Source organism: Pleurodeles waltl, chromosome 11 (assembly GCF_031143425.1).
Source record: "Pleurodeles waltl isolate 20211129_DDA chromosome 11, aPleWal1.hap1.20221129, whole genome shotgun sequence".
Taxonomy (NCBI): domain Eukaryota; kingdom Metazoa; phylum Chordata; class Amphibia; order Caudata; family Salamandridae; genus Pleurodeles; species Pleurodeles waltl.
Window position 1 is genome coordinate 976938983 of NC_090450.1, and position 23301 is coordinate 976962283.

The 23301-nt window shown below is 42.6% G+C and overlaps 1 protein-coding gene across 1 annotated transcript in view; it reads right to left on the reverse strand.

Moving 5' to 3' along the window:
• The window catches only part of GALNT9 (polypeptide N-acetylgalactosaminyltransferase 9), a 665915-nt gene that overhangs the window by 118019 nt on the left and 524595 nt on the right, over nucleotides 1-23301 (reverse strand). The window lies entirely within an intron of this gene.

Genomic DNA, 23301 nt, shown 5'->3' on the forward strand with positions numbered 1-23301 from the left:
ATAGTGTACAGGCATTGTCAGACTGGAAACCGAAATCAGCCCTGGCAAAACATTTCAATCCAGTTCCTCAATGCAGGATGTCATGAAGGGGTCCACTGAGGCATGGATGGATCACGACAGCCCAACATCTGAAGCGGTCCCCTTGCTCCTAGCCTACTGGGGAAATGCCAGAGTGGCAAAATGGCCAATCTGGCCTTGTCAACAAGCTGGAGAGTTCACCGGGAGAGCTGAGTCAGAACTTAACCACAAATACAGTTGCCTCTCAGCTCCATGGCATGAGCCTAGCTAGCCAAAGTACTCACAGGCAGTGCTTGCAACAAAATATTTTGCAAATCACAGAAATGATAATGCTGGGCTATATTTTTGAAAATGTGTGTATTTTATGTGCCATGCAATGAAAGAGCAACACATCTTTTATATTGACAATAATACTCGGCATCAATTCATTTTCAATGACATACTTATAATACACAAATCAAAAGTAGAAGCCCCAGAATGCAAAGTGCTGTTGGTGAAAAGCAAGCAGTTTTATTCAGCCCGGGCACAACTAGTAACTCAGCTACTCCACATCATTTTTCAAATTAAATCTACGATTTGGAACATGCATGTTTATTCATAACACATATAGTCCTATTTTAGTTTCCATGAGCATTTCATTTTGTCACCACACAGTCCCTTTTCTATTTCTAAAGTAAAATAATGTGCTCTTGTTGTACAGCTGGAGGGAGGTACACCTGGGGAATACACCTGTTATCAATTGCTCCCATCTCCTTACTGGAATCCTGTGGTACATATTCTAGTCCAAAGAATGGGATACAAATTTTGAGGATGTCCCTCTTGACCTTGTGGAGATGTTGGGCATCTGAGGAATATCTTCATAGTCTAGAAGCCTGATTAATAGATAGTCAACTGGCCACATTCTAGCAAGTGGCCAGTAGGGTCTCAGAAGACAACAGACCCTGATTCCTACATGATTTTTTGTTTACATAGAAGCACTTTCACCGGCTGGTCTTAAACAGGACTGGTTAGTGTGACAAAGAGATCTAGTAGTCCTACGGCAGGTTGAGCAGCTAATGTGTTTAAGCGCTCCCCTGAGTTTTTTCACCTTCAGCTCTTGGTGGAAGAAGAAAGGGGGATTTTCTATTATTACTTGACAGAGGCCAACCTGAACACCTTGGTGGAAGTCAACGGGAAGGGCAAGGCAGAGATCTGGCCACCAGTGTAACGAACCCCAGTCCTCTGTCAAACCATAGGGGTGAGGAGAGACTTGGCTGACCCAGGACTGTCAGTGAAGGTTAGGGGTCATCCTTCCCTCAGATGCTGTCATTTTTGCTTTGTAAAAGAAACTTCTCAGCGGTCACCGCTTCATATTAAACATTGGCGGTGGAACACTGTCCTCTTAACGCGGTTCTACATACCACCTCCACCCAAGCCATTTAGTATTTTGCAATTCAGTTTCATAACTATTGTCGCTTTGCGCACTTTGTTGTACATGTTAGTATTAAGGATGATACAAATGGGACAAAAGTTGACCACAGTAAAAAATAAAGGATTGTGCAGTTAATTTGGTGAAAACGTATGTTGAAAGCAAAGATCCTGCTAACCAACATAAGCAATTTTTGCTTTCCATGTAAATGTTTGACACAAAAAATCTTGTAAATCTGCATTAAAAATGCTAATTTATATGCCTCGTGAGAGTTTCAAGGAAAGACTGTGGGGTAGAGTTTCAATGGCGCTGTTTACGTAATTTTAAAGAAGTGCGCGGGAATCCTGCAATCAAAAGCAAAAAAGAGGATTTTAAGAGGTAGGATTACTCCTTACATTAGAGAAGGTTGGAAAGACAAGTGTGTATTGAAAGCCCATCCCCACAAACTTATTAAAAAAAAAACAATTGCCTAAGACTATATGCTATTCTTCCTTCCAGTATCTTCATGGTTGAGATCACCGCATCGCCCCGGTGAGATGACCCCCCGGCAGCCAATCCTCTGGCCTCACCTTGCCTTCAGAAGGCACTTTGCCTCCTAGTGAAATGTTCTCAAGCCATCTTCACTTCATTCATAAAGGTAAGTAGTTAGAAGGAGCACGCTTATGAAGCAGACTGCGTGCCAGGCAGGTGCCCGCAGCAGGTGCTTAGTGCCAGCTGTGCACCTCCTCACTTTAGAAGCGTCGGCCTCATGCTGTATAATTAGGCAGCCTTGCCAGCCGAGAAAATGTCTCTCTCTCTCTCTATATATATATATATATATATATATATAATATATATAATATATATATACACATATAAATATATATATATATATATGCAAACTAAGCAAAACAAATTGGTAACTTGTATTGTTGGCCCATAATGATGATTCAGGCTTCTGTTGGTATTTGCACCCCTTTATCACTATGTCATCAGGGCCTCTCAATGGAACTGTACGCCATTATAGGAGAAAATAGAACAATGTAGTGAGATATGGTTGGGTTATACACCATCAAGAATTACTTTGTATAAGGAGAAGCATATCATGTATTTCAGTGGAGATTGGTTGCATATATTTTGATCCTTCTGAAAATCAGGCTGGATTTTACTATCTGTGGCTTCATAAGATCGAAAAATGTGTTATATTATACTATACTATATTATATTATATTATATTGTATTATGCTATGCTATGCTATGGTTTGCTATATTATATTATATTATATTATATTATATTATGCTATGTTATATTATATTATATTATGCTATATTATATTATATTATGTTATGTTATGTTATGTTATATATGTATTAAGTTATGTTATGTTATGCTATGTTATGTTATATTATGTTGTATTGTATTATCTTATATTACATTATATTATGGTGTATTATGTTATATTATATTTTATTATATTATATTATGCTATGCTATATTATATTATGATATGCTGTGCTAGATTATATTATATTATATTATAATATATTAATTTATAATATATTATATTATATTATATTCAGGAGGATTGACCCATGCAGGTGATACATTGGTACAGGGGTGATGCACAACAGCTGCAAACCATGCAAGAATTAGGGTCCTTTGGTCTGGCTGCGCGGGTCTATCCTCTTCCTTTATACCATAGCTGTGTATTTGGGCATTTGTGGTTGGCACACCTGTTTCTGCAGCTTGCTGCCAAACGCAGGACCATATTTCCCAGCTAAGTATTAAATGCAGTCTTACTACAGCAGCTGCTGCTCTCTGTCTAATTTGAATGTTCCTGGGTTGGATCTATGTAATGCGTAAGAGATTCAGATATTTCTATCTGGTGGTGTTCTGACTTTCATAAAGCTCTTTTGAATGATTCTGTGTTAACAACTCACAGTGTAGTTATTTGCTTGTAAAGGGATGCTGTACGGGAGCAAAGTCTTTGGTAATAACCATGTGGAATGACCCCCTCCTTGACACAAATAGTTATTGAAGGATCCATGCACAGTTAGTGAACCCATCGCTCCCAGGAGGGAGGAGCAAGTGCCGCATAAAGGGTACATGAAGTCATTGGCACGAAGTGTCATCACTGACATAGAGCTGTGGGCGGTATATATATATATATATATATAATAATAATATAATACAGCGCGGTTTGTGCCGGTGTGCACTCTTCCTGGGAGTGCATGGCACAGACCGGCATAGGATAATCATCTCTCTTCAGGTCATTATTACGGACACTGTTTCGAGTCCTGGATTTTTGTGTGATAGCCTGATGCATTCTGGGTGCTGTAGTCTTGTTTTGCTTCCATCGGACTAATTAGACAAACACAACAGAAATCAATGACTTGTAAGTCCAAAAATCAGGATAGGAAGCAGTGTCCATATTGACCCGCAGTGAGGTGATCACTCTAGGAGACTGACACAGAGGCTAGGTATTCATATTTACCACCACACCTCTAAATCTATCTGCTTACATCTGCCTGTATCTCCCTTTCAAGATAGCCATGTCCCAAGTTACTGTCTCTCAGACTCATAACCACCACTCCTGGAGCATTCATCATGTCTCACCTGGAAGTGTGGTACAGTAACACAACTGAGAAAGAGAATGGAAGCCCCATGCAGCCAATATTTTCAGCCATCAGCTTACCTCGTCAAGGCAAGGAGGACATTTATGGGTGATATTTGATAGAACTCAACCTGTGGGTCCTCAGAAGTTGGACCACCGCAGACGTGTCATTGTTATTGTCACTTACACCGTACCATCATTGGACCTGTGGTCTATTCACAATATTATATATTTCAGGTTTTCTAAAAAGTCATGGGAGAAAACTCTTAATAGTCTAGAATGTGGGTATCCGATTTACTATAGGCCTCAGTTAAATGGACCATGTATTGGAGGTCTGTTGGATAACACACTGGTTTCCGGCAAAACCAAGGGTTAACTGTCAGGTTTTATATCTGTTGTATAGTTGTAGAGATGGCTTAGTGCCTCAGTTCTTGAAGGACCATATTTGTCTATGAAAACTTTATGCTCTGCAGAAAACATTCTTTTACAAAGAAATGGGCCTACAATAACCTCCATGAATGGGCATGCCTGTTTTTTGAGACGGTAAAAGGTAAACAGTCTTGTGCCAAACACGACAGTATTATAAAGTCCTTCCCATTTTCAATGTCTTGTGCAAAACAGGCAAGTGCTCAGCAGTGCCTAGCAGACAGCGAGCCATATAGTGCCTTGCATGTGTTTTCATTCATTAATACTGTACCCCAGAGCAAAGTGGTCTGTCTTGTGACATAACCCCTCTTAAGATTTCCCAGACACACAAACCACCTCCCCGTACCTTTACCAACCTGTCTTGGGGCAAAAAAACAGGGTCCTTTGCAAATCCCTAACCGTGGTCTTTAGAATTATGCACAAATCCCTCTCTCCTTTCCTCAAACTCATTTGTCACAGCTTCCCACACTCTCTGCACTCAACCAACTTTTTTTCCCATTACCATTGTTTTGTGGCCTCTTGCTATCTTATGCATTCTCCCCACTACCTTCATGTTCCCTGCTGCTCAGCCAGTGAGCGAGGCCATTGGATGGTTGGTACGTTGACAGTGTTTGTGCTTGGATGAGGGGAGAGTTTCCCTGAGAAGGACTGAGTGGCAGGATGCTGCTCCTGGTGGGGCTTTATCTGTAACCTACAACTAAGCTAATAAACCTACTCTTTTATAACCTACGAGCATCCATCATTGATTACAACACATGCTCTGACCACCATATGCTTCTTTGCATTTGTAATGGTTCTCTTTACTGTGCCCCCTCCACGTAAAAGCACTTGCTGCTGAACTGTGAGTGTGTCCCACTCTTCCAGTGAACAAGATTGTACACAAAGCATGCCTGATCCAACTAGAGGGCTAACATGGCTGACATCTCTCTCGCCAAGGTTTATCCCTTGCTGGCCACTCCGATTGTGGCATGCCCAGAACTACACATTTTAAAAGTTATGTGTATTGTCACTGTTGCCTTGTTTGCCACCAACAATCATTTATGATTTTATACATCAAACTACGTTTTCTGTATCTTTCTTTTATGTCCGTATGTACAAAATAGTTGGTTCTCATTTCCTTTCAATCCACTTTTATTTCTTGTGAAGAATAGAACCATTACAGTATACAACTTCAACTCTGAGGATTTCATTTCCCCTTTACCTACAAAATAAAAATGTGTTAGCCAAAATACACTCACCATCTCTCTCCTTCACATACATAAAATATTTCTCCTATGATTCTTTCCTCATTTAGACACATTACACACTCATTTCCAATCCCTCTTGCACACTTCGCTCCCCCGGCAGCCCACATTATCCTTTTACAGAGGTAAACACTCCTCTTAGTGCAGCTCTCTTCCAAATTAGCAGACTCACAAAATCCGGACTTCATCCCACATCACATTTCCACCATCTCAAGAACTACATGACCAAAGCAAAAGCTGAGATCTGCATGCCACAGGAATCTCAGAAATACCACACTCACTCTCAGTAGCAAACCAACCCCCACACAAGACATCAGTGCTGCTCTCCTAAACTCTGGGTCTCTCACACCACATTCATATCTGACCTCAGTCTGGACTATGGCTTTGATGCCCCAGCTCTGGCAGAATCATGGATCAGTCAGTCCTTTGCACATGGGCACAGAGAGAGGATACACAGGCACTGGGACACGGGAATATTAGAACCTGAGACAAAAGTATGTGCAAAGATTGAACAAAATCCAAGTGTCTTCTGGGAAATTCACTTTCACCCCAAGAGTTTTATGGCACTGTACAGTAGATGTTTATTGTTACACAACTCAGAGGTATTCATTTATATCAAACTTGAAAGGATCACAAGTTAAGCATTCCACTGGGATTCGAACCTGTGAACAGAGGTAGTGAAACTCTGACCCTTGCATTGAAGTTTCAAGTTATTTTTCTGTAACAGAAGATCACCCAATATGCATATTCTCTATTCAGGATGGGAACTCTACATTAGGACTGCAATTTATACTTTATAAATACTGTATATAAGAAATCAAAGTTTTTTTAAAATTTAGAGTGACAGTTGCATGCCCAGAATGTTAGTGTTAATAATCCTTGGATTCATAGCAGGATTTAATATATCAAGCACAACTTTATATTGAATTAGTCTGAGGCTGAAACTTTGTAGAGGAAATATATTTGTAAATATATATTTTTTTATTTGGTGACTCCATCTGTTTTGTGTCAATTTGTTCTTGGATATTACATTTCTTAGTGACCTGTTGTGTCCTTTTGGATTCAGATTTTTTCCCTGACTGTTGTTTTTTTTATATATATTATTAAATATACACATATATATTTCACTTAAAAAAACAAAGACTGCCCTATGGTAACTATAATTCGCGCCCCCCAATGGACAGTTTTTTGGGCAACAATTTTACTGCAAATATTACATCGATATTATCAATGATGTTATCAAACATGTCATAAGTGCCGTAATTTGTGGGGTGATTAGCAGTGCATTGTGAGGGCGCAACTTATAGTTACCTTAAGGAGTTATAGTTACTTCACATAACTCTAACTATAACAGGTGAATTTCTATGGTTTTGTACATTTAAAATGTGAGGCTAACTATAACGCCCCTTTAACCTTTGTTTTTTTAAGTGAATTTCTATATTTTTTTAATTCTATTTCCTTACTACAACGTCCCTGTAACCTTTGTTTTTTTAAGCGAATTTCTATATTTTTTTAATACAATTTCCGTACTACAACGTCCCTGTAACCTTTGTTTTTTTAGTGAATTTCTACTTTTTTTCAACATAAAGCAATTTTCATTACTATACATTAATCGGCCTTTGGCTGTGTGCAGTGGCGGTTGGCCGCAGGGGGTTGGCCACAGTGCCTGGTCTGCGGCCAGTCCCTGCGGCCAACCCCTATAACAACCCATAACCACGCTGTGCACAGCCTTTGGCAGTGCACAGCAGGGGCAGGTCACCTAACCATGCACAGCAGGTGATGGATGCAGGCCCTGGCCTGTGGCCAGTCCCTGCGGCCATCCCCTATACTAACCAAACCCCGCATGGACCCCCACTCCCCAGGCCGATCTCAGCCCCAGTGACCCCCACCCCCCGGTGCCCAGCCTAAATATTTTTTTTATTTTTAGGGGAAGGCGCTGCGCCCCCCCAGGCCGATCTTGGCCCCAGGGATCCCATCCCCCCAGGGCATGGTCTAGACATTTAGGCACTCATTACAACTTCGGTGGAATTTTAAAAAGACCCCTGAAGCTGCGGGTGCAGATATACCGCCAGTGCTGGCGGTATATCTGACTCCCTATTATGACTTTTCCGCTGGACCAGCGGAAAAGTCACATCAACATTGCAGCCGGCTCATAATAGAGCTGGCAGCAATGTTGATGTGCAGCAGGTGAAGCAGCACCCGTCGCGCATTTCACTGCCCGAAATTTGGGCAGTGAAATGGGCGATGGGGCTGTGCCTGGAGGCCCCTGCACTGCCCATGCCATGGACAGGCTGGAGGTTGGGGACTCATAATCCTCAGGGCTGCCCGCTCCGCCTGGTGGTATGTTGGAGGGGCCGGCGGTATGACCGTGGCTAATGCGCCACGGTCGTAATACGCTGGCGGTAAACCGCCAGCCTGTTGGCGGTGTTACCGCCAGCTTACCGCCGGCCGCCAGGGTCATAATGAGGTCCTTAATTTTTTGAGGGGGTGGGGCAGCGCAGTCCCCCTCACCAGCCGATCTTGGTCCCCCCCCGCAAGGCCCGGCCTAAATATTGATTTGTTTTTGGGGGAGGGAGGGACATGGCCCCCCTTCAACAGGCCGATCTTGGCCCCGGGGACCCCATGCCCTGGGGCCGGGCCTGAATATTAAATTGTTGGGGGGCAGGGGAGCAGCTCCCTCTCTGTGAGTGCAATTGTTTCCTCTGTCTCCCTGCCTGCCTCTCTGGGGGAGGAAGACAGGAGAAACCTCTGCTTGCAGCAAGGGAGAGCTGTTTGACAGCTCTCCCTCGCTGGGAGCAGAGTGTTTGCTGTGACTTGGCGGCAGCTGTAAAGCTGCAGCCAAGCAACAGCAAACAGCTATGTCCCTGGGGTGGGCGTCCCCCAGGACATAGCAGGAGCTGGCTCTGGGGGGTGGCAGTCCCAAGGGCCATCATTGGCTCTACTAGGGGGGCTGCATGGCCCCCTCCAACAAGCATTTCCCCAGGGAGGTGGTGGTCCCCGGGCTTGGGGTCCGCAATGGACCCCCTTCACTTTTGTTACTGTAGCGCTGGGGAGCTGGTGGTCTGCAAGGGTGGCCGTGCAACCCTCCACGCATTACATTTTTAAAAGTGCCCCAGGGATATGCCGCTCCATGGGGCTGCAGGGGTGGCCATGCAGACCCCCTTCAGTGTAAGAACTGCCCTGGGGAGGTGGTGGTCCCCGGGGCTATGGGGGAGGCCATCAGGCCTCCCCAGTCAAACAATGGAATTTGCCCTGGGGAGGTCGTGGTCCCTAGGGAGCGGGGGGCAGCCCAGCACCCCCACAGATTTTACAAACGCCCCGTGGAGGTGGTGGCCCCCAGGGCTGTGGGGGAGGCTGTCAAACCTCCCTTACACAAACAATAGAATTTGCCCTGGGGAGGTGGTGGTCCCCGAGTGCAGGGGAGGCTGCGTGGCCCCCACCATTCTAATTACTCATCACCCCGGGGATGTGGCGGCCCCCGGAGCTAATGGAAGCCCTAAGAGGGAGGGCCCGTGCACCCGCTTCCTTATTAAAGACCCCAATGCCCACAGGACCTTGCCCACCCGGAGGCTAATAAAAAGCTAAGGGTGGGAGACCGCCCTTTTTAAAGAAAAAATCTCAGAAAAATCTACGGTTCCAGATCAACTGATTTTTCTAAGATTTCTTTTTCAAAAAATGCCACATAGCCCTGGCGGGGTCCCTCAGGGACAGCAGCACCAGAGCTAAGGGGTCAGGGTGATTCTTATTTTTTTTACTTTTTTTCTTGGACTTGGCTAAAGCCGAGTCCCAAGATGGCTGCCAACACATCCTTGTTGAAGAGTTGGCAGCCAATCAGATATCAGCACTGGGACAGTTGCATACGTCGTGTCGTTAGATAGCTATATTTTTTTACCTTTAATATCTCCAAAACTTCTCAACAGATTTACACCAAACCACAAAAAGCATAATCTGCGGAACAGGATCTAGCTTTCTTCCAAATTTGGTGTCATTTGGGAGGTAGGCGTGTCTAAAGGCCCTATGGAAAAATGAATGGGGAATATGTGTTTTGGGACCCTCCCCTTTTTCCTAGCCCCTGCATGACGGATCACCTTGAAACCTTCAAGACAGCAGCTGAACTGACCAAAGAATAAGGTTTGAAAATTTCGGGAAGGTTCATCAAGCGGCGGCAAAGTTATTGGCAAAAAAAAGACGCTCTGTCTACAGAAACTAGGTCCTAACTATAACTACCTAGTGGTGACCGCCACTAGGATATATATATATATATATATATATATATATATATATATATATATATATAATATGTGACTGATGCAATCACAAATGCTGTAAATAATCTTACAGATGAAATTACATATCACATTTGTTTTAAAACTGTGAAAGAGACGACTGTGAATGTATTCTTAGTTTTAGTCTGTAACATTAATCAAATCTGCTTTCAGGAGTTGTTAATTAGTGATGTAAATATTGTAGGTCATAAGCGTTCAAGTTATAGTTTACATGTCTCTTGTGTGAGTTATGGATTATGTTACTAAATCCTACCCGTGAATTGCCAATTTCATTGTTTTTGTATTGTGATGGTGAAATTCATATTTCACATGGAACCCCAGTGGGAGAAAATCAGCCAAACATGTCACATGCACAAACACACACAGAGGCACACACACACAAACAAAAACCACAAAAGATCACTTTGAACCATAAATCTTGACCCATAATCTTTCAATTTGAAATCTTTATTTACGTTTCTTGGCTAATACCAGCACAATAAAGCAATGCACATTGATAACACCAATTTGATTTTCAGGACATGCCCAAGGAGATCGATTTAGATGAAATTGTATGAAGATTTATCGGGCACTGAGATCCTGAAAGCCAGCCGGGGATCCAGCCCCCTAGCGGTATGTTGAACGCTCCTGCAATAGTGTAACTGTAGAGTTAAAATTTTGCTTTAAACTCTTCTGTGCCATCAAAATAACGTTGTCCTGGTGACCAGAAGAAGTAGGAGACCATATGAAAGCAACAGAAGAGCATCTGTTGTCAACCCAATCATGAACATGAATTGTAGGAAGAAATGGTGCTATATTGTCTACTGTAGGTCTCGCCTACCGGACAGCATAAGCTGCCTGTTTGCAAACAACGTCATCTTACAGTGGGATTAGAGCCTGCATGTGGCTTATCTTTGGTTGGCTTTATTGTCAATCTCATTGTCTTGCTTCTAATTATTTAGCTTGTGCTGCCTTTTCTTGTGTTTTCCCTCCTCTGGACCATGGACGCAATACTAGTGGCTCTCTACTGCTCATTTCTTTAGCACAAGGTTGATCTCTACATATGAGTGCATGTGTTTTCCAGCTGTCTATAGTATACTAGTGTACTTCTATTCCCACCTCCACCATGTTCTGTGTTGCTCTCTCTCACTCAATTGATTTTCCCCACCCTACTCCTTGATGTGCTCATCCTCCCGTTCTTCTCCACCACACACCTTGCTTTCCTGCCTGTATGGTTCTCCTCCCAAGTTCAATGTTACTCTCTCTCTTTCTCTGTCATATGCTCCTCACCCACCTGCAGAGCTCCCCATTGCCGTCTCTGCATGCGTGCCGACCCTGTGGCTTCCTCACTGATGCCCTTTGTTTTTTGCCCCCACTTGGGCCCTCAGTTTTGCTTACCCACCCGCATCCTCCATGTTGTTTCTACCCCACACCCTACCCCCGTGCTGAGCTCCGCCCTTATGATGCACCCTGTGCTGATTTTTAAAGAAAACACTTTTGCACGTTTTTTCTTTTTATTTATTACTCTAACTTGGATTGGTAAATACAAAACAAACAAAAACACCTGCAAAATGACAAGCCCGGCCACATCATAGACATTTTTAATAGCCATGCTGCACAGCACAGTGATGCTGTACAGCATCTTTTAAAACCTCTGGCACGGCAAATAGGTCCCAAAGGCGAGACATATTGACTTTGTTAGGGCTTGTTTTTATGAAGGCATTTTCCTGGACTTTCATTTCTTTTAATTTCACCCTGGAGCATCTCTACTGAGAGTAATATGAACTCTTGCCACTGAGCTGCTCTCCATCCTTCCTCTCCATTCAGCTCTACACATGCAGAGTGATAGCCTCTATGGAGGCAGTATGGTGGCGACAGGGGTAACCTGGGCACTGGTACCGGGCGGGGGTGATTTGCTGACTTCGGGGAATGGAAATCGTCTCTAGCCTGGACCGCTTCTGGATTAAGGCAAACCTAGGGTGCCACCTCAAATTTTCTTAACTTGTTCAAGTGTTTTTTTATAGTGCTTATTTATAATTCATACTCTCACTTTCCATTTTTACTTATTTTTACAGATACATGGAGGCAGAAAACCATCTATTATCCACTATCAATGTCTTCAGATGATTGCAATGTTCTGGAAATTTATAGAATCTGCATTCAAACGTGTGTATAGGTTGACTGGTTAAATGCATGTGAACATATACCCATTACAGCTACATTTTATCACTAAACAAAAAATAAATATAAATACATTCCTATAAAATTAGCAGAAAAGGAAATGGATAATACAGATGGAAATGTCAAAAAAATAAATACCATAAAACTGGGAGCTCTATTTGTAATCTCATGGGCCCTTCATTGTGCTCTGAGATGTAACAGAAAGAAATACCAAAACTAATATTCAGTAACAGGCAGCTGAGCAAGAATTGTGCCTTCTGCCAGTAAACATGTTTCAGGATTGTCAGAACCACTGAATCAGCACTAATCTTCCTCTGAGCCGACCTGCAGAAGTTTGTCAACACTTAACTTGTCTTTGGCATTTTATATAGTTAACCTCCAAATACTAGCCCACACAATCCATGAAATTGCTACCAGGGGCACAGAGCTGAAATAATTAAATTCCTTACTTAGGAGAGTTTCCAAATTGTCTCACTACGACAATGTATCTTCCCACTCTGTGCTATACAGGTAGTGAATTTGGAGGGGTCAACAATCACACGTGTTTTTTTGTATCAAACTTTCTCCTCTTCCTGACCTTGTGAGATCATTCAATCTCACATACTATAATTATGTTGATGACTCTCAGATCATCTGAGAACTTTGAAGACAAGACTTATTGTCTTGGCAAACGCCTAATGTCTGTTAAAGAATGAATGGTAGAGAATCACCTGGCAAAATCGTAACTATGTATCCTTCTGGCCTCTTGAAACGGGACAGCTGCCAATGTCGGTAAGGAACTTAAAGCTTGGAGTGACCCCGAACTCATAGTTCTCACTTGAATCCCGACTCATCCCACTGACATGAGACACGTTCCATACAATCAGAATGTTTAAAAATATATTCTGCTAACTAGAACTTCTGTACAGGATTCAGGCATTTTTGCCCTAGTGATATAACAATGTAACTAGATTCTATACTGTATCTCTAAAAAAACAAATCCAGAACACAGGAGTGATAAAAGTTCTTAACTGGAAGAAACAAGGCCACATTACTTCTCCTCTCAACGCCCTCTGCTGGCAGGAAGAATATCCTTCAAAGCGTCCTGCTTTGCCTACAAGGCAATTGAACCTTCTTGCACTAAAACTCAGGTCCTATATCCAAAGAAGAAAACTAAGATTACGTTTGGCCTCAAGGCTTAGCCCACCCATGCTTATCAAACAACTAATTTACGTAGTAGATCATCCTCAGTACCGACATGCAGGCTCTGGAATACACTATAGAAGAGGTTAATGACAATCTACAATCATCAATAATTCAGAAGAGAACAAAGACGTGGCTTGTCCCAAATCTTGGACCCACCTGAGCCCACGCCACAACCATCGAGTGGGTTGCATATCCGACTGACAGCCTATTGTCTCACTCCTTTCTTACAGCCTTAAGCATGAGTTGCACATTTATGCCGCTGCGCCAGGTATGGAACACGCTGCCCAGGCCTCACACACAATTCCAAACCTCAGCACAACTACCAACATCCAGGTAGTACAAATGTAGTAATTACTCATCTAACTGCTGGAAAGTGCTTTGAGGCCTTAATAAGATGTGTGAAAGTGCCACAGAAGTAATGCTGCAATATAATAAATACAACACAGTTTTCAGGTCTGCACCAGGATATTATACTCTGTCCCATGAAGCCTCTGAAGCCACACAAAGGGCCCTCAAAAGGCCCCAAAAGACCCTCCATGGCCAGGTTCTACAAAGAGAGAAGTAGCCTGGGCCTAAGAACTAGGAACGCACTCCTATGCGTGTGAGATACAGCATGAGTCTGTTGAAGGGGCACATGTTTCCAAATAATTTACTGCTGCATATGTGGTCTCTAGGTTCTTCCATCAGGAAAGCAGCCAGAAGTAAATTGTAATGACATGTGAATAACTAGAGGCCCACAGAAGCTTTGCTTTATTAGCAAATGAGGATTACATCCACAGTGACCATGACTTACCCTACTTCAACTGCTCCCATCTATACCCACTTTCAGTGCTCCCTGATGGCCTGGCAGCCGGTGTGCTGAATGTGCAGCAGTCATGATGCCACTTCTGACTTCTGTTTCCCATTTTAAACCTGCCTCTCACTCTTTTCCCTCCTCCGTAGTTAACTTCTCTCTCCTCCTCTTGTATACTACTCTCTTCTTGTGTTATTGCTGTGGGTGCTGTATTGTGTTGGTGGTTATGTGCTGATTGTCCTCTCTGCCCCCTTTTCCTACCCCGCGTGTGTTGCTCGATCAACCCACACTTTTTGCATATGATTTCCATGCCCCATCCTATACACAGAGACCATCATGTTTGATGGTCGTCACAGGTTGTTGTTAGGTCTCCTCTACTAGGCAATTTTTAACTGACTGTAGGCAAAACCTCTTGTAGATAGCAGCAACAAAACAGAGACTTAGAATCCACCTCTTGGTTAACCTTGGTTGGTTTATTGTCACTCTCACTTGCTTCCTTCCCATTCAATGGCTTGCTTTCTTCTTATTGAGTTTGTCCCTCCCCTGGAGAATATCCTCTTTCCTATCTTTTGATTGGCTGTCTAGTATCCTTCCACAGCTGACATTTAGGGAACTACTTTTTTCTTTTTCATTTTTTGTTTTCTTGCTTTCTCCCTCATGTGATCCCTCCCCTCAAATACCTGCTGTTGTATTCTGTGTTGCTCCCACCTTCCAGCTTGCCTGTTGAAGCAGAGCACAGATGCATGCCACATATTGCACAAAAGGTCAAGCCTTAGCACACAAGGCTTTTATGGCTCTACAGAAGACGTTTGATGCAGAAAGTGTAATTAGCATGACTGAAAAGGAGATGTCTCCTCTGGGGAACCAGATTTTTGCTTCCTGTGCTACTGTGGAGGTTCATATACCTGGAACCTGTTTCATAATCCGAGTAGTCCGATGGACTGGAAGGTAAATTATGCCTTGGCAAGGGTTTTTTTCCTATTTTTCCTAAACTCTGTTCAGAGTTTTCTGATTGGAAAGTATTTTAAAATTATGCCAAGTCATTTATAAATTGAGATAACTTAAGATATGTATTTGCTTTTCTTCGAGTACTGTGAAATGCTTTTTTGCTTTTTTAAACAATGCTTTTCAAACAGACATTGGCAACGGAAAAAGCTTGGCACTTGCATTATAAAGGCTAGACCTATTGGCTTTGGCAATACTTGTTTTCCTATGGCTCTTTCCCCACTCTTGTCCTCATGGGTGGGAAATGTTGCCTCCCTGCCTTTTAATTTTTGATGGGTGCCATCACATCAACTGGTTTCTCCTCCACACATATATTCCTTCCTGAGCCTTCTTATCTGCTGCCCTTTGGCTGTCTCTGGACCATCTTTGTGTGTACATTGCACAGTGGACCCTGGGCTGGGATTCAGGCTGGCACAGTTTGGGCCTGTGCCTTATTGTTCTAGTTCTAGTTCCATCTGAATGCAGTAACATGAGAATGATAACTTCCCGCCCTTTGGATTCCTTCCCATCCCACAGGTAAACTCATGTCTGCCTGTCCCAGTTCCCCAGCAAAGCTTCTGATTTTAGAGTTTAAACCAAAACTCATGGTTTCCAACTCTGTTCCAGTCAACGCTGTCTTTAAGAATGGCTAGAAGGGAGACTTTGCAATAGGAAGTAAGATTCACACCCAGTGAATGAGACAGTGAAACATGAGAATCGCACCCAATGAGTGGGACTGTAAATAAAGAGATGGGACTCACACCCAGTGAGTGAAAGTGAGCCCCAAGGTATGACAGGAACACCCACTGTGTGAGACTGTAGCAAGGGGAGAGACACACCTAATGAGAGAGAGTGCCTTGACATATTGGTGTTGGTAGCCATATCAGTGATATCCTGCAGAGCAGTGGCCACTTACTGCCTACGCAGACATCAGTGGGTCCTGGATCTGACATTCTCTCTCCATCTTCTGCATCTCATGCAATCTCACGTACCATAAGAAAGAGACCTACACAACAAAGAGACTTCTTCCAGTTGAGATCATGAGACTGAAAACACATTTTGTTGAAAGTGTCACAGCTGGGTTTTATAGAAAAGGAAGAGAACTGATGGATGTGCAAGACAGGTGGCATAGAGGCTGAAAAGGGTTCAGGCTAACGCAGACCTCCGAAGGACTCTATAAGGGACCGATTGGAAAGTGTACTGTCAGGGATAAAAAGATACAGCACAAGATTGGCCGGAGATAAAAGAAGAGAGACACTGAAGTGTATTGTCCCTCACCCAGCCTCATCAACAAGAGAGAGAGCAGGAGGGGGTGGGAGACAATGTCAAATGCAGAGGAGAAGTCAAGGAGAACTGAAGCTGGTGGCTCGTCCCATTCCAGGCAGCTGCAGATGTCATCATGTGCTGCCAGGAGGATGCATTCTGTGCCATGAACCAGCCTGAAGCTGACTTGGACAAGATCAAATTGGTTGTTATTTTCCAGAAAAGAGAGAAGTCTGTAACTGAGGATTCTGTGACCTTGGTGAGAAAATTAGAATGCAATGTAGGAGAACAGCTTGCAAGAACAGATGGGCCTCCGTTCTCCTTCTTTATGAGAGGGGACAATAGCTTCCTTTCACATGGGAGAGATGTTTTCCAATGTCAAAGACTGATAACAAATGTCTGCAAGGATCTGTAGGAGACTGGCTCAGTTAATGGTGTACACCTATGGTGTGGCACGCTATACTGAGTCCAGGCAACGCTTGGTGATAGTATATGCCAGAAAGATGGCACTTTCCTACAGGATCAACACGTCACTGCGCCAAAAATCACTCACAAATGTCGGTAATACTCAACAGTTCCCTGCGTCAAAGATTGGTTACAAATATCGGTAAGGATTAACAAATCCCTATGTCAAAGATTGGCTATAAATATGAGCAGTAATCAACAGTTCCTGATATCAAAGATTGGGCACAAATTCAATTATGATCAACAATTCCCTCTGTCAAAGATTGGTTATAACTGTTTGTAATGGTCAACAATTCCCGAAGTCAAAGATTGGTTTCAAATGTCTGAAATGATTAACAGGTCAGATGCCAAAGATTGGTTACAAATATTGGCAATGATCAACATTTCCTTATGTCAAAGTTGGCTATAAATGTCGGCAATGATCATATTTTTCTGATGTCAAAGATTGGGTCCAAATGTCAGTAATGATCAACAGTTCCCAATGCCAAAGATTGGGTACAAACGTAGGTATTGATCAACAACTCTTTATACCAAAGATTGGTAACAACTGTTGGTAATAGTCAACAATTCCCGCAAAGATTGGTTATAAAGATTAATATTGATGAACAGTTCCTAATGTCAAAGATAAGTTACAAATATTGGTAATGACCAACAATTCCTTATGTCAAAGATTGGCTATAAATGTTGACAATGATCAAAAGTCCCCGATGTCAAAAACTGGCACGAATGTTGTTAATGATCGACAATTACTTATCTCAAAGATTGGTTATATCTATTGATAATAGTCAACAATTCCCGATGTCAAAGATTGGTTACAAATGTCGGTAATGATCAACAGTTCCAGATGTCAAAGATTGGTTACAAATATTGGTAGTGATCAACAATTTCTTATGTCAAAACTTGGGCACAAATGTTGGTAATGATCAACAGTTCCAGATGTCAAATTTTGGTCACAATGATTGGTAGTGATCAACAATTTCTTGTGTCAAATACTGGCTATACATGTGGCCATTGATCAAGAGTTTCTAATGTCAAAACTTGGGCACAAATGTCAGGAATGATCAACAGTTCCCAATGTTAAGGATTGGTTCCAAATGTTGGTAATGGTCAACAATTCCTTATGTTAAAGATTTGCTACAAATGTCAGTAATGATCACAGGTTCCCAATGTCAAAGACTGATTACAAATATGGGTAATGATCAACAGTTCCAGTGGGTACAAATATTAACAATTATCAACATTCTTGATTGTTCATGGTGTGTGTGCTACCCTGGCATTTCTGGTATAGGTCAGGAGAGCATGGACATCACCTCTCCAGGGCTTATTGTGTGTATTTCCCTTTGTTTATTTGAAGAGGTGTTCCGTTCAGAAGATTGATCTGTTCAACCTTGACAGATGGTGTCTTATAGGGAAAATTAAGAATCTTTTGGGGTTCTCAAGCTTGAGGAGAACTAGAAGAAGAAGATAAAAAGCTCTTCTCCATCATGTAGAAATTATAACCAGTACTGTATTGATTGTGAACGTTTCTATTACCTTAACTACAGTCTTTTTACGTATTTCATTGTTTTGAAAAATGGGTACCCATAAAGAGGGCATACCAAGCAGATTGCAGCTTATTTTTTCAAAGAATCATAAATTTATGTTAGAATGTAGACTCACGCTTATGGATAATAGTTAAAGAGACTAGTTTCTATGTTGAATTGACTTCTGTTGTGAACTACAGTGCACTAATTTTGTTGGATACTGACCTTTCGGGTGGAGGGACTATTCACTTCCACAATGCTTGCGGTCACTGCTTGGTGATAGGTTGAAATGTTTAGAAAATGGGTGACAGCATCAAAGTAATCAGTAATATTGTTCATAATAGATCATAGTACTGGGTGAATCTTTGCAACACCAAATATATAAATTGGCAGAAAAGATATGTATTAAAAGGCTGTGACGTACTTCAGATAAATAAGGGTTATTGCCCTCTGCTCATGACATTAAGCGCCTTTAAAGCCTTTTCTCGACAGAATTCTAGACTTTCCGAATGACATAGCCAGCCTAATTAATCCATATAGTATGCTAATTAATAAAACATCTGCACTAAAGGGCACTGTTTTAAACATGCACAAGAACTTTGTCACCATCTCTAGGTTTTCATGTTTACAAATACAGCGTTTGCCCCAGTAAACCTGGAGGTAGTTCACTCAGTAGGGAACTACACAATATATATGTTCACAAACATTCATTCACGTATGAACTTTCATGGTCACTCCTCTGACTTTTGTATGTTTAACATTACAGTCTTTTAAATGAAAATTTGTAATTATTAATATAATGTTGAAACTCTGTAACTGAGTGCAGACAGCAATGACATCACTCTACACTCCAAATGTAAAAGGGCAAGTCTTTTTAGAGAAGGGGACACAAATGAAACAACCCTTACAAGACAATGTCCCCTCAAACCCTTGCACCAGGAAGGCCTGGTGAACAACCTAATGGAAATTCGCCCCGTGTTAAAATACGTAGCGTTAAAGGAAATTGCCAAAGATAAATTGACAAAAATGAAAACAGAAGAAAGACCCACAAGAGACACCTAAAGAGGAATACAACCATGGTCCACAAGGTTGTCAAGGGGGGCAGTCTCTCCACAGACGCTCTAACCGCTACCCCTACCAGTGCCAAGACCTCATACTTCCAACCGCTGACCTTCCTCACTCACTCCTATCCCTGGCTATTCCAGTACCATCCTTTTTCTCCCCCCAAAATATGTATTGCACCCTCCTTCTCATCTAAGATTCAAACCATTAGTTTATACTACAATTTTCTTCAGCGCCTTGAGACCCTACGGGTGATAAGCAGCGCTCTACAAGTACTGATTGATTGATTCCATCCTTCAGTACTTCTCTGCTTTGTGTTCATCGTTACATGCCATTAAAAAACCTGCCCTCTCCTACCTCCATCCCCCTCTGAAACTGCCCTTCTCTCAAGAAAGTCAAGTTTTTTAGGCCTCTCTGATCTCCTTAGCCTCAAATCACCAAAAACCTCACACCTCATACAAGCCGCCTCCTACCTCTTGTTTTCATTGTGTCACCACTGCTGTCTACTATTTACAATCCCAGTTCTTACTCATTCCATTTCACCCATTCATTTGTTCTCTTTCTTGTCTTTCTTTCCCAAATCCCTGAAGATACCATTCTTTTTCAGGCTTATCCGCTGCCTCAGGACCAACATCTTCTAAGATGCTCTGCAGTCGCGAGACAACCAATCGCAAACCACCATAACTACTCCCACCGTATCTTAAACGTTATTACCATCATTCGTGGCACCCAGATCGCTTCATGCCCTGAAAAATACCTCGTTCGCATTAAATTCCCCGCTGCTATACTTATACCACCACTACTGCGAATATGGAGTCACACCAAGGAAAGATGGGGTGAATCTGTCAAAACTAGTGAACCTGGGAAGGCACAGTTTCCAAAAAAATGGCCTTTCCAGTACCAAGAAAAAAACATCGGTCCCGAAGCGCCACTTTCCTTGCATCGCCCCTGCCCCACCTAACAACACCATGGTTGCGCCGTATTTACAATACGGGGCACCATGGCAGTCGTTTCCACAATACTGTCATAATTAATTACGCTATTGTGGCACTTTGCAGCATTAGCGCCATAAATTATGTCGCTAGTGCAGCAAAGCACTAGGGAGGCCCATAAGTTACTATGGGTCTGTCCCCATGAGTTACTATGGGTCTGTCACTTTAATGCCTGCCCTGCGCAGGCATTAAAAATGACGGAAAAAATGACGCAGTGAAATCTTGTAGATTTTGCTGCGCCATTTTTCTGGGCCTCCTAACGGGGAAACTCCCCCCTTGCATACATTATGCCTGGCGCAGGCATAATGTGGCGCAATGTATGCATTGCACCACTTGTAAATATGGTACTGGGAAATGGCCTCCTTAATGCCACATTAGCATAAATAAATGGCACTAGCGTGGCTCAAGGACCTTGTAAATCCGGCCCTTTGTTTTTCCCCTTATCGAGGTCCTGTATCGCGAATGTAAGTGTGGGTTCTACCACTTTATATTCATACGAATGTAGAAACATTTCTTGTAGGCTGGTCCCTAAATAGGCGCATTGGGATGTAAGACGCCATTTTCTGTCCTGTGAACCTGGATGCAGGGTTTGTTGTCTCGATGGCTCCTCGCAACAACTAATGTTATTATCGTGCTGAATATCGGACATAATGTTTCTTTCTTTTCCCTGTCATATAATTTATATTGCTTGATACTGTCCGCCCTTTGAGTCTTTTACCTTGAATATGTATCAAGTTTATCCTACTGTGCACAGGGCAAAAGGTGTCTGTGATCATTGACCTTCATTGAGAGAATTGATGCTGAGGTCATCATTGCACACTATCAGCTTTGGTGGAATGCTGGAGTTAATCCCGCCCACTGGTGATTGCCCTGGCTGCATCTTTGTTTTTGGTCTTTGTGCTACTGCAGACAGGCGCCAACCTTATGCAAATCAGCCCTGGTCCTGCGCCAATAGGAACGTCCTGCCTGTTCATAACACCCCTACATGTGGGAACCCAGACTGGGTTCAGCCTTATAGGACCACATCAGTGAGGTGCAGCTTTATTGTCCAATGGCACGGAAAGAGCCCAAATACCCTTCTATTTTCAGCCATTAGTCCAACATTTTACTTAGGTTTGCAAAGCTGTGGAGAGGACATTTCTAGTGGAAATATGCACACCCCTAACTCATGTTTGCAACTTGATTCTGGGCTGAAATCCCCCAATGAAGGGCTGTGTGCACATCTGTCTGCTCAGTGCACATCTGTCTGCTCAGTGGGTGGCTGTGAAGGTACCATGACGACGTCAGGTAAGTGCACACCATTGTTACGCACAGCATTTCGCTTTCCTGCACCCACTGAGCGAAAAGGTCAAGTAAATTGGCAAACGTGCAATATAAGAACGAATAACAGACCAATGTATTATTTCATATTTTAGCTTAAACTTCACATAACTTGATGTACACAATGTAACAATAAAAATTTGTGACATCGTAACGTAACATAGCATACCACAGCATATCTTATATAAATCATAAAGAACCCCCTGCCATACATTATGAGGATATTGCAAGATACCGAGGCGTTCCATAACCATATAGAGGAATGAGACCAAAGGCGAGTTCCTTTATAAAGTTATGAAGTGACTCACAATATCCTTAACATGTTATCAGGGTGGTATTTTATCTCGTATAATACCAGGTCATACCATCACCTTTCTCACAAATCACTTAAAACCTTGGTGTGTAGCTCTTTCATATGACAGAGCGAGCATACTTGCAAACATGAAGAATAAAAACAGAACCTCTTGTGCAAAATTAAACACATCAAAAACCTGTTGGTTATTTGCTGCAAACAGATATTACAAACAGATCAAAACTGGTGGGATTTTAAAAAAAAAGCTGCACTAGCTCAGAATGTGTAGAAACATGCAGAAAGATTCTAGCGTTCCTCTAACTGTATAAGGAGTGCAAAAAATAAGCATGCTCGCTCTGTTTGTCATTGTGAGCTAAAAAATAGATCAGAAGAAAGAAAAGCAACTGCCGGCTCTGGCAGCAGACACTGTGACCCCAGAACTATTCGAGTACTCATGTCTTTTGCTTCACAAGTCACGGATTATAAGGACTAGTGTCTATACAGGCATTACAGAATCACCTGTATTATAACCAGGGCTACTGGAATTATACGATTGTGTTGCCCCTGCAATGTTTTCATTTTTATAGACTTGCCGCATTTGCCACATAATCCATCGTCTGACGCTTAATCGGCAGAGTTTAACAAAAAAATGTTTCTAGCTCAAACGGTTCAAAAGTTACTAAAAACACAGCGACACGCGTTGCAGGTCAGTGGAAAATCCTTTGCAACGGTTGGCGGGTCACTTTTCTGTTGCTTATTGCTCTATTTGGGGATTAAACTGGTACTAATGAGGTGCAACCAATGCTCACACATTGTTACCAGGATACAAAACGACAAAGTTATGTAGTAATAATATTACAAAATGTGCTGCATTGGGCTGAATAATTTGCTCAACCTTGCCGCATAATTTGTCCCTCTTCTGCCGCACAATTCCAGTGGCCCTGATTATGAGATAATCTAGCATGACAGCATAGGTTATATCTCAGAGTAACATGACACATGGCACCGGGACCACACTGAACCCTGATTATTGCTGTATTTCACACAGCTGCTGGGGGCCCACCTCCTGCCTTGCACTAGGGCCCATGGCACGGAGCCTACCCCCGTGTCAGACTCCCACGCTGCACAGGTCCAGGCTCAGCAGTTCTCCGCTCAGGAGCTCTGCTGAGGCACAGCAGAGGAGGATGCTGAGAGGATGCTGTGCCGGCCGCTGAGAGTTACGATGGTTATTTCTCACGTCTGAGTGATAACTCATGGCTCATCCCCAAGTGACTTATGAGAGTCTT